Below are 12,575 nucleotides of genomic sequence, written 5' to 3' on the forward strand. Positions count from 1 at the left end.
AATTTAATATAGTTAGATTTGTAATTAAATCTACTATCCAAATATCATAAGTTTATAAATATAAATAATATAAAATAAAATAAAATAAATAAATGGTTAAAAGTGTAATTTGGAAAAGCATGTCATATTAAGCTATGCTTTATAAAAGAGAATGGATGGAGTAGCTTCGTTATCTTAGGGCACACGCAGTGTGCAATCGAACCGAAGTCTGCCAACGTGACTGACGGTTCGAGGGCCATAGTGCTAAATCGTCTGATGGCCCCACGGAGAGAGAAATATAAGAAAAACAAATGCTCTCTCTCCTACTGCGCTGCCACCGATGTGCTTTTCCTATTCTTCTGCGAGCTTCCCTCACCATCAGTAGCAGATATTATTTTTCAATTCATCTTTGGTTCGTGCCGTCTGCAACAACTGATTTTTCTTCTAACATCTAAAATTCGACTGCTCCAGTGTATACGGTTCGATTTATATGCGCCACAATTCGATTTTGCTGAACACTGGACCTGCTCTATAAAAAGAAGGAATCCACGTCATCATTTCTTTCTATGTGGGAGAGAGAGGGAGAGATTGAAAGATCCCGTTTAGTTTCGGTTATTGAGTGGCAATAATAGTACACTAATATTTTCATATTTGAGACGAAAGGTTTTAGTCCACAAGTAATGTTGAGCAACATGAAGACCATAAGGTGGAAATGGTGCTGATAATGTGGTAAGAGGATCAACTAAGTGAAGAGTTGAGGAGACAAAAAGATTGAGATGATGATCCACGTGATGGCTCCGTTCGTTTGTCTTGAAAATGACTTGTTCGGCTTCTTTTTTCAGCCGGAACAGTGTTTTTCTCTCATAACAATTCAACCATAACAGTGTTTTCAGCCAAGTTTCAGACCAGCGAACGGGGCCGATGAAGTGAAGATCATTAAAAATAAGGAGAACATTAGTTTTGTACGGCAAGATGGTGAAGGCTAAGCAATGCTAGGCTACAATGGGACTCAGGTATGATAGACCGTTACTGCAGTAAAGTGCGAGTAGAGAGTTTGCGGTGAAGTGTGAGTAGAGAGTTTGGCGTCGATGGACCAAGGTGACGATGAAGAGCAAGTAAAGCTTGGGCCAATGGATTTTAAAGGTCATACACAGACATGCCATCACAGTCGATTCGTAATCCCCCATCACCGCCACTTTGGCCCTCGACCGTGAATTGTTGACCGTGATGACATGGTCATCACTGTAAATTGGATAATATGTTACACTAATGGTTAGCAACACAAACCGTTGGCAATGATGGTTTCTAGAAATCCAAAAAGGCCCAAAAGTAACAAATTTTTTTGTTTTAATCATGGGAAGTCACAAGTCTCATGATTTTTCACTCAAAAATATGTGCGTTGTGCGGTGGTGGGGTTTGAACCTAAGAAGGTGTCCTCGTGCGTAACTCATTTAACCACTGCACCCTAAGTCACTTGTGTTTATATAGCATATCTATTCCCCTAGTATTCACTTTTTAGGATTTTAAAATAGATATTTAGGACCCTAAATGACTTCAAATAAAAAAATTCATACAACTTTGGTTTTTGGTCGTTTCGCCAGCCGTGGTCATTTTGACAAATTTGAATTTCAAATTGTGCAAACTTGAGCCATACTTTTAGGACCTTAAATGATTTCAAATGAAAAAAATCATCAACTACACATTTGTAGTTCTCATCGAGATATGCAACTTTGGTTTTGATAGATTTTCTACCCATGGTCATATGAAAAATTTGAATTTCAAAATGTTACGGCTTTAAATATAAATTTGAGACCATAAATGATTTCTAATGAAAAAGTTGTCAATTACAAAGTTATAGACCTCGTCAAGATCTACAACTTTGCTTCTGGTCATTTTTCCATCTAAGGTCCTTTGTATAATTCAAAAAAAATAAATTTCAACTTTTTTAGAACTTTTTAAACAGAATTCTAGGGCAGTAAATGATTTGAAATGAAAAGGTCATCAACTAGAGATCTACAACTTTCATATAAAGTTTGTTCTCATCCGACTTTGTTTGAAAAGTTATAAATTTATTATACTGCAGCATGGTTATCATCGCCGAAACATACAACGATCTGACGGTGAAAACCGACTTCACCGCCTGTTGGTCATACCCGCGCGGATAATATTACCTGACGGGTGACTCGTACCCACAAGCACACCCGGTTCGACACATAAGAATATTATCAATTTAGACATTCATTAATAATACATGCCAAGCACAAAAGTGTCTAATGATCAAAATTAGTGCATTACATACACATACTTGACATGAGCAAATCATCTTATGCCAAATAAATAAACAATCAACAACAAGCAGATAATAAAATTAACATTTGAGTAGGATGGCTAGTTATCTAATGCGGGTATTTATTACCCATGGGAAGACAGGTATAGTAGTATATCCCACACCCGCACCCACCTACCCGACGGGTAGAGGATTTCACCCAATAACATACCCATGGGTACGTAAAATTGTCCATACTTGCCTCTTTATCGGGTGAAACCAGTTATTCGGGTATTGGGTACCCATGCATTGCCATCTCTACATCTAACATACATCATATTTAAATTTAAAAAGATATGCTAAAATTCTTGAGTACCTATATGTAGCTTTCTTTGAACTATGCATGATGTGCTGTTGAAATATTCTATAAATTTGTTTGCTTATCTATGAGAAAATAGCCATAAATTGATATACCACTACATGTCTTGATATTGCAGGGAAGCAAGCAGTTTTGATAGCAAACTGAATTCTAAAGAATATTTCCACTATGATAGTTTGATTCAAACATAAATGAAAGAGGGCCCTCTCACCTGATCATTTCCCTAGATTTTACAATACATGACAAGTTGCAGCTCTCATTTATGGAAACAACCTAAAACAAAATGCATGTAGGACTCCATGTAGTGTAGTATGGCTCCAATTTGGTGAGTTTTTTAGAGAAATGGAAGACAGGTAAATTTCCTCCTTACTAAATAAAAAAAATTAGATTCCCTAATAACATGAATCATTTGACAGTCTCCAAGGTATGATATGGAAAATACTAGTGGAAAAAATTGCTCTCTAAGAAGAATTCTATCAAACACATAGTGAGCAAATTGTTGTGCCAATGAAGAAAGGAATCAAAGGATGAGAGGGATAACATGACAATGTAGATCAAAGGGAACAATGTCAAGTTGCTAAGTCCAACATGGGAGACAAGGTGGCTATGGATAGCATGGTGGGTGTGATGCGCACCTAGGTCACTATAGGTCACCACGCCAGAAATTGATGCAACAACGTGATCTATCGAAATACATAAAACCGAATAGTCGAGAGGAAGGAAGAGGTCAAACCTATGGTCGTCTTCATAGTAGATGCAGGCTGGCTTGGGCTATGTTGGATCGAATTGGAGATGATAGAGGTGGTAGGCTGGCTTAGGTTAGGTTGGACTAAATCAGAGACGCTAGAGGTGGTGCCATCCTCCATCAGATCTTGCCACCTCTTTGTGATTGCCCAATGCCACCGGACCTAAAGGACCTAGCTGAGGCAAGGAATAAGTCCATATGAGGAAGGTATTGTTAGAGTAGAAATGAGGTTGGGGTAGATGAGGAGTCAAGAGTGGCCGCCACTAATTATGATATTCCCTACGGACTTCCCGAGTTTGTAGCTGGCATAGCAAGTTATTAGGCGACAGGCTTGGGAGGTGGGACACGTGATCAAGCGTCAAAGAATATTGTCTCTATTGCTAGCTAGGTATATGTTGGGTAGAGGGTTATTCATGTTGTAGTGATAGATATCTATATGGCACCGAAAGATCTTTTGACTTATTATTATATAATATATATACGACCAAGTGGGATATTGGGATACCATCTATCTAATCCCTATAACACCAAATCACATATTGATTTCATAGTGGTAAAAATTCTCATGAGAGTTGTCAAATAAGATTCTAATGACAAGTTCCTCATATTATTCTAAAGCATTACATGGATTGATGATTCATCATTGGATAATCAATTATGATTAAATTGAATAATTAATGATTATCTATGAAAATAATAGTTTATGATGCTTAGCCTTGCTTAGTGGATAAGAGTTGAGCAGCAAGATAGTTTTATATGTTCTTACCCAGGGAATGCCTTGTGGTTTAATGATGATCATTAATTTAATTTGAGACCAGGCGGACTCTTTGCTTGCGTCAAGTTTGAGTCTTGACGTAGTGCCTCGCCTGTGTCAATTAAGGACCGTCCCGTTGTAGGCTTGTATGTGTTCGAGACATTGTAGTACTGGCCACATACTCCGGTAAGCCCGATACCTTAGCCATTCCATTATGTGAAAAGACAACTGCGCACTAGGAGTGGGAGATGGCGAGAGTAGCATGTACCCATCCTATGAATCCGTCCGGGATAGCAAAGGGAGGTGGAGTACTATATTCTCGGGTAGCGCAGACCGGTTCATATTCTAGAGGATTCGAGTGAGGGTTGATATACGTAGGTCTAGGACCTGCGTATGTTGTGTGGTAAGGAAACTCCAGCTGGGCCAAATCGATTCGAATCGCCGCTGCTTCTTGGAGAAGACTCGATCCTCTACCCTACATCGTAGTTAATAAATGAAACAATGTTTCGTAATGATCGTGATATGTGATGATTAAACAAGTGGTTGCTTTAGATCAGGTGCAAACTGGATATTGATAATGACTTAACTTGGGCTAAAACATTGAAAGTAAGGATCAATCATTAGTAAGCTTTTCTACAAAAGTTAATCTTGATTCTTGCTTCAAACTTACCTTGATTCTCGTAAAGCCCGCATATCCTTGGAGTCTTTCTTTTTTGTTGGTTAAGTCTTGTTGAGTACCCTCAAATACTCAGGGTTTGTTAACCCTGGTTGCAGGAAGAGAGCCAGTAGTAGAGAAGTTTGTTGTGCACCCTTGGGCAGGGTGAACCTCTCTTGTGTGTTATTAAAGTGGTACTTGTCATGCTACCCTACTGCCTAGTTGGCTAAAACTTATGAATTGTAATACCTTAATGAATGATTTGTAAACTTATGGTTAGTAAGACTTTCGTTGTTTATTCCGATGTAATATATTTGTATAAACTATTATAATACCGCAATGCCTTCTGTGATGTATTCTGCTCAGAAAGAAAAAAGGATTCAGGTTTTCCGAGGACACCCGACAGACTACCAGAATTGTGTGGCTTATGTGTGCAACAGTTAGAAGTCTGTGAGATAGTGACGGGCACATGTGGGCCATATAATTTGGGTAGTTCTGTCATAGCTGGTATCAGAGCATGTCATTGTAGAAGTGTTGTAGTACTGCTTTTATAAAACTTCAAAATAAATAATACAAATGAATTTCAAGTCTATTTTGGTCAAAAGGGTTAGTTCTGCCTTACCTTCTGTTTGCTGAGGGATGTCCTGACATACTTCAGGAGTTCATTTGGAGTGCCAACTTCTCCAATGCACCAGAGTACTTCAACTCATATAGTCTCTAATCTTATAGGATGTTCTGCTAGAATCTTCTTGCTTTTCCCCTAGTTATTTTGCAGGTTTTGCATATGATCAATAAGGTAGTAGATACACCTAGAAGTTATGTAAAGGTGGGATAGCATGTTTAATATTGCCCTATATTATAAAATTGAGTGAGTTGTCACTCACTTGTTTAATTCTTATTAAAAGTAATAAGTTATGTAAGTAGATAGGTTAGTTTAGTTGAGCGTTGGACCGTTCATGCATCATGTCATTAATTAATCTTTTGTTTATTTCCCCCCTTGCTAGTAGTTGGGTTAAGTATGTTGTCAATCCTATTCATGTTATCTTTTTTCCCCTTGCTATTCTATCTATCTATGGAAATCTGGTGGTTGATGGTCTTTCTTACCTTATAGTATGAGGACTCGTTCCGGAGCTACAAATGCAGATAAACCTGGTACTTCATGTGATCGTGCCAACATGACTGATCCACCCTTAGCTGATATAGTGGCTGCTCTAGTGAATGTCAGCGTCGACAATGCACGTATGCTCTAGACCTTAGTATAGCATGGGATACCTGTTCCTTAGAGTCGTCCGGATCCCAAAGCCGCCAGCACTTATTGCGACTTTCTGAAAACTCACCCTCCCGTATTTCATAAAGCTGAAGAACCTTTGGAGGTAGAGGACTGGATTCGCACTATAGAGCAAAAGTTTGGTCTTATCTGCTGTAGTGATGTTCAAAAGACTCTATTTGTAGCATAGTAACTCCAGGGTCCCGCTGGCGCCTGGTGGGAAAGCTTCCTTGCAACCCAGCTAGAGGGATATCAGGTTCCATGGGCTGAGTTTTGTGCTGCTTTTCGAGTACATCATGTTCCTACGGGTTTGATAGAGATGAAGATAGAACAGTTTCTCAAGTTGCAGCAAGGAGATCAGAGTGTGATGGAGTACTTGAACAAATTTAACCGCTTATCGCAGTATGCCTTAGAATATGTCCATACTAATGCCAATAAGAAGCTTTGGTTTATACGTGGTCTCCACACCAAACTTCAAGTTATGCTGGTTGGCCACACCACTACTAGTTATAATGAGGTTGTCAGTATTGCCATTTCTTCGGACGACAAGTACCGTCAGCATAAGGAGGCAAAGAAGAGAAGGAATGTACCTATAGAATCCTCTGGTGGCAATACTCAGCGACAAAGGATTATCTATCAGCCTATCCATCTCTCTCTCTACTGTCCACATCAGCCGGATACCCCTGGTGTTCGCCCTGATAACCCACCAAATAATCCCAACCCATGTTATAAGTGCGGCCAAACTAGGCACTATGCTCGGGATTGTTGCCTACCTAGGCGAGCTAAGTCTCTAAAACCTCCAGTGTGTCAACAACAGAATCATCTATAGGGTGTTCAAAAGAACAGAGTTGTTTCAAAGCTGGGTCAAGTTCATTATACTCAGGTCAAAGTGATTCTAGAAGGTGAACCTGTAATGATGGGTCTGTTTTCTATTGCTGACCAACCTGCAGTCATATTGTTTGATTCTGGTGCCTCCCATACATTCATCAATAGAGCTTTTGTCATGAAGTGTCAGTTGCCGATTGAGTCAATGAAAGGAAGTTTCTGCATACAGTCTCCTGGAGGACATATGTATACTAAGGAAGTAGTAGATCATGTCCCTATAAATCTTGTTGGTCATACCTTTCCAATAGATCTGCTTGTTCTTAAGGGTTAGGATATAGACGTGATCCTTGGCATGGATTGGTTGTGTCAATGGGGAGCTGTCATTGATACACTACAAAGGACCATACAATTGAACTCTCCTGATAGTAGTTCTAAGTTGCTTATCCATCTACCTACTCCTAAAAGGGCAGTGGAAAGAGTGTATGGAACCACCGTTAAGGAAGTGGCAGATATACCGGTAGTAAGGGAGTTTCTAGATGATTTGCCTGGTTTACCTCTAGATAGAGATGTGGAGTTTGTGATTGAGCTAAAACCTGGCACTACTCCAGTGTCTAGAAGAGCATATCCAATGCCTCCAAAAGAATTGGCAGAACTTAAGATTTAGTTGCAAGAGTTGCTTGACAAGGGTTATGTTAGACCTAGTTCATCACCTTGGGGATGTCCTGCTATATTTGTGAAAAAGAAAGATAAAACTTTGAGGTTGTGTGTTGATTATCGTCTGTTGAATGAGGTAACGATTAAAAATAAGTACCCTCTTTCTCGCATTGATCTACTCTTTGATCAACTTTGGGGAGGTAAAGTGTTCTCTAAGATTGATCTTAGATTTGGTTACCACCAAATAAAGATCCGTCCGAAAGATATTCCTAAGACTTCTTTCACTACTAGATATGGTCTATATGAATATCTGGTCATGTCATTTGGCCTAACCAATGCTCCAGCTCACTTTATGTACCTATTGAATTTTGTTTTCATGCCGGAGCTTGACAAGTTTGTGGTAGTCTTCATTGATGATATCCTCATATATTCCAAAAACAAAGAGGAACATACGAAACATTTATGTATTATTCTAAGCCGTCTAAGAGAACATCAATTATATGCTAAATTTAGCAAGTGTGAGTTCTGGCATGATGAAGTGCCATTCCTTGGGCATGTTTTGTCTGCTGAGGGTGTTTAAAAGGACCTTAATGTCACCTAGAGGGGATGAATAGGCCTATTTAAAACAAACTCACAGTGGAAGTTAAATTCTAGGTGTGGCACTGCTGCTCCCAAGGTGCAGCACTATCGCACTGCGGCACTACCTCACAAAAGTGCGGCACTGATGTGCCTGCAGACAAGCTCGAACTACAATTCAAAAACTACCTAAGGAAAAGTAGATCGAGCAAATTACTGATGTTCCTGGGGTAGTGTAGAGCCTATTCCACCATCTGGATGTTGGCGGAAGTGCACGAGCAAGTAGATCAGGACCAAACCCTAGAATCACCACAAATACAAGTATAGCAATGCAAATCACAAGAACACAAGTGAGACACTGATTTATCCCATGGTCCAGCTTGCCACTAAGGCTTGCCTATGTCCATATTGTTGAGGTTGCCCCAAAGGCTTTGGGTCTCTTTCAACCCTTTCCTCATTCTCAAGTCAAGAGAATGAACTCTTGAGATGAGGGGTGATTTCACTAGCTGTTTGGGGTGATTACAAACCTCCCAGGGCTACCACATAAGTTGACAGGCTCCATGGTCGAGGCTCTAGCCAGCTACGAGCAAAGCTCCAAGAGTAATAAGCACAACCGCCGGCCAAAACATGAACCAAGTGCTCTAGGAGATGAAGAACAGTTGGGACTGCTCTCTAATGTAGTTTGGAGGCTCAAACTCTCTTGGATTTGGAAGGGAATCAAAGGGAGAAGCTTGAGAGGCTCCAATGATGAGTGAGGGAGAGAGAGAGAGAGAGCTGCTCTCTTCTGTTCTTTGATGAGCTGAATGAGTGGAGTGCTCCTTAGAGACGTTGGGGAGGAAGGGGAAAGGTATAAATACCCCCTAGCCCTAACGGTCACTTAAGTCACGGCAGTGCCACGGCTCAAGTGCGGTAGTGCCACACTACGGCAGTGCCTCTCTTCAGGTGCGACAGTGCCACACCAGGCAAGACAACAAGGGTAAGAGTGAAGTGTTGGCTGTCTTAGCTATGAATATGAGGATGCATGTCTAAGTTTGAGCACTTGGTAGCACATGTTAGCTTAAGCATTGTGTCCCTCTTTATAGTACGGCTTTTCCTATACTCAAATTCAAAATATCAAAGAATTTAAACACCTTTGAGTTGGTCAACGCATCCTTTTTATAATAGGGGGCTCCACCATCGAATGTATTGTCCTCATTCCCATTATGCCTTAAGCATGTGACTTGAACCATTTTAACCACTTGAGTCTTCAATGTCTTCATATGCCATTTCTTCCCAATATCACTTCATAAGGGGTTGTAATCATCTTTATCTCATCTATTCGAGCAAACACACCTTGAGCATGTGACTTGAACCATTTCCATACATATGAGTTCACCTCAATGGCTTCAAGTCACTTTTACTAATGATTTGATCCTCAACACAATATGATTCATCATAGCTTGATTAGTTCCTCGACTCAATGAAAGTACTCTCTTCTTCACCTTAGCCATGGTACCTCAGTCCTCAAGCCATCGCTTGCCCTTCACCTTCGCTTAGTCCCTCGAGACCCTTTCCTTGATATCTTCACCTTATCAAGCCATACTCAAGTCACATCATATTAAGTATCTATTGAAAAACCATTTCTTCAATAGTATGATCATTTCTTGAATATCTTCTAGATATGAATGTTGAGATCAATCAAGCTTTAGTTTGATTCACATAAAGACATATATGAATCAGCATCAATATGGTCAAGCCAATTTATAATTCCTTATATCCTCTTCATTTTGGCTTGACACTCCTAATACTCACTTCAATATCTATCTTCATACTTCTAGCTTGATCAAAGCAATGCAAAGTGATTTTCTAAATCTTTATCCATACAAGCAAACCAACATAGAGACCGACTTATATCCAATATGAGTTGTGTCCTTTGTCATTTAAACCTTTGCTTGGTATTTCTTCACTTATGCATTCTTGACTCATTCTTCAATCCTTGATCAAAGCTAATTCACTATCAAACTCTTCTTGTTCATGCAAAGCAAGCCATTATTGAGACCAATCCAAAATCATCAACTCATGTCTCTTTTAACATTTGCCAAATATGCTTGCTTTCTCATGATACTATGATATTCCTCAACATAGAAGTCATTTCATCAACTCTATTTGCATTGTTGTCTTTCTCTTGAACTATATTATTTTTGTGATCTTCCAACATAACAATACACAATTTGGCCTTGATTTGAACATTATATGGAATATCATCAAGTTTGCCTTCTTGTTGAACCTATATACACTTCTCATTCCATAGTCCACAAGTGTATGCAATAAACTCAATTTCCTGTTCAACACTTAGCAAACTTGTTAGACCTTTAATGGTGTTGTCATTCAATTCACCAAAACCCACTAAAGGGCTAGATGCACTTACAGTGTTGCTGTAGACCCTAGCACAGTGAGAGATATCCTAAATTGGAAACCACCTATCTTCGTTCACCAAGTTCGCAGTTTTCTTAGTATGGCAGGGTACTACCGTCGATTCATTCCTGACTTCTCTAAAATATCCAAGCCTATCACTGAGTTAATTAAGAATCAAGTCAAGTTTGTCTGGTCACCTAAATGTAATGAAGTTTTGAAACCCTGAAAAGGCTTCTAACCACCGCTCCTATTCTAGCTTAGTCGGACATTGAAAAGTCGTTCGATGTGTACTGTGATGCTTCTAGTATTGGTATTGGGTGTGTACTGATGCAAGAAGGCCGAGTTATCGCTTATGCTTTTAGACAACTCAAACATCATGAAGAGCACTATCCTCCTCATGATTTAGAGTTAGCGGCTGTTGTTCATGCACTCAAGATCTGGCGTCATTATCTATTGGGTAGCAGTTGTTATATTTATACTGACCACAAGAGTTTGAAGTATATCTTTACCCAATCAGAGTTGAATATATGTTAGAGAAGATGGCTAGAATTGATCAAAGATTATGATCTAGAGGTTCATTATCATCCAAGCAAAGCCAATGTTGTTGTAGATGCACCAAGTCAAAAGTTTCATTGCAATTATCTGACAGCAAGGCCGTTCGATAGTACTTTGTGTCAGGAAATGGAAAGGTTAAATCTAGATATTGTTTCACAAGAGACGTTAGCCAATATTACTATTGAATCTACTATTTAGAGTTAGGTTATTGCTGCTTAGAAAGGAAACAAAGGGATAACTCATATCAGAGAAAGAGTTATGACCGGAAAGGCCTTGTGTTTTTAGATTGATGATGAAAGAGTTCTTTGGTTCAAGAATTGTCTGGTAGTACCAAAAGTTCCTAAGTTACGTCAACAAATCCTCGATGAAGCTCACTTGTCTAGGTTTTCAATTCATCCAGGAAGTAACAAGATGTATCAGGACATGAAACAAGGATTCTGGTGGACCAAAATGAAGATAGAGATTGCTCAGTATATAGCCAAGTGTGATACTTGTCAACATGTGAAGGCTGTCCACCTGAAATCTATTGGACCATTATAGCCATTGCCTATTCCATCATGGAAATGGGATGATATCAGTATGGACTTTATTGTTGGTCTGCCTAAGACGTCAAAAGGTTTTGATTCTATTTGGGATATTGTTGACCGACTCACCAAACAAGCTCATTTCCTACTAGTGAAGATAAGATACCCATCTCTTGGGTATGCCAAATTATACATTGATCGCATACTGAGTCTCCACAGAGTGCCTAAGACAATTATATCTGATTGAGGCTCCCAGTTTGTGTCGCAATTCTAGGAACAGTTGCATAAGTCAATGGGTACTAAACTCATTCATAGTTTAGCTTATCATCCTCAGACTGTGGGGCAAACTAAAAGAGTCAATCAAGTTCTAGAGGACATGTTATGAGCATGTGTTCTCACTTATTTAGATAAATGGGATGAATGTTTACCTTTGGCAGAATTCTCCTATAATAATAGTTATTAGGAAAGTATTAAGATGTCACCTTTTGAAGCGATTTATGGTAGAAGGTGTAGAACTTCGCTGAATTGGTCTAAACCCAGAGAGAGAAGGATCTTTTGATTGGATATAGTGAAGGAAGCTAAAAAAGGTTTGACTTATCCAAGCTAATCTAAAAGCGGCACAGTCTCATCAGAAGAGTTATGCCGACAAAAGGCATCAACCCTTAGTGTTCAAAGTAGGAGATCATGTGTATCTGAAAGTATCACCGATGAAAGGAGTTAACCATTTTGGAGTCAGAGGAAAATTGGTCCATTTCCAATCTTGGAACGATGCAGATTAGTAGCATATCTTTTTAAGTTGCCAGAGCAATTATTAGTTGTACACAATGTGTTTCATATATCTCAGTTGAAGAAGTGTCTTCAAGTGCCAGATTAGGCCATTGAGATTGAGGGAGTTGAACTTAAACCAGACCTGACTTATGCAGAGTATCCTGTTAGGATCTTGGATCAGAAGGATCGAGTTACTCAAAAGAGAATGATCAAGTTCTATAAAGTTCAGTGGAA

The sequence above is a fragment of the Miscanthus floridulus genome, chromosome 3 (genome assembly GCF_019320115.1).
Source record: "Miscanthus floridulus cultivar M001 chromosome 3, ASM1932011v1, whole genome shotgun sequence".
NCBI classification, from domain to species: domain Eukaryota; kingdom Viridiplantae; phylum Streptophyta; class Magnoliopsida; order Poales; family Poaceae; genus Miscanthus; species Miscanthus floridulus.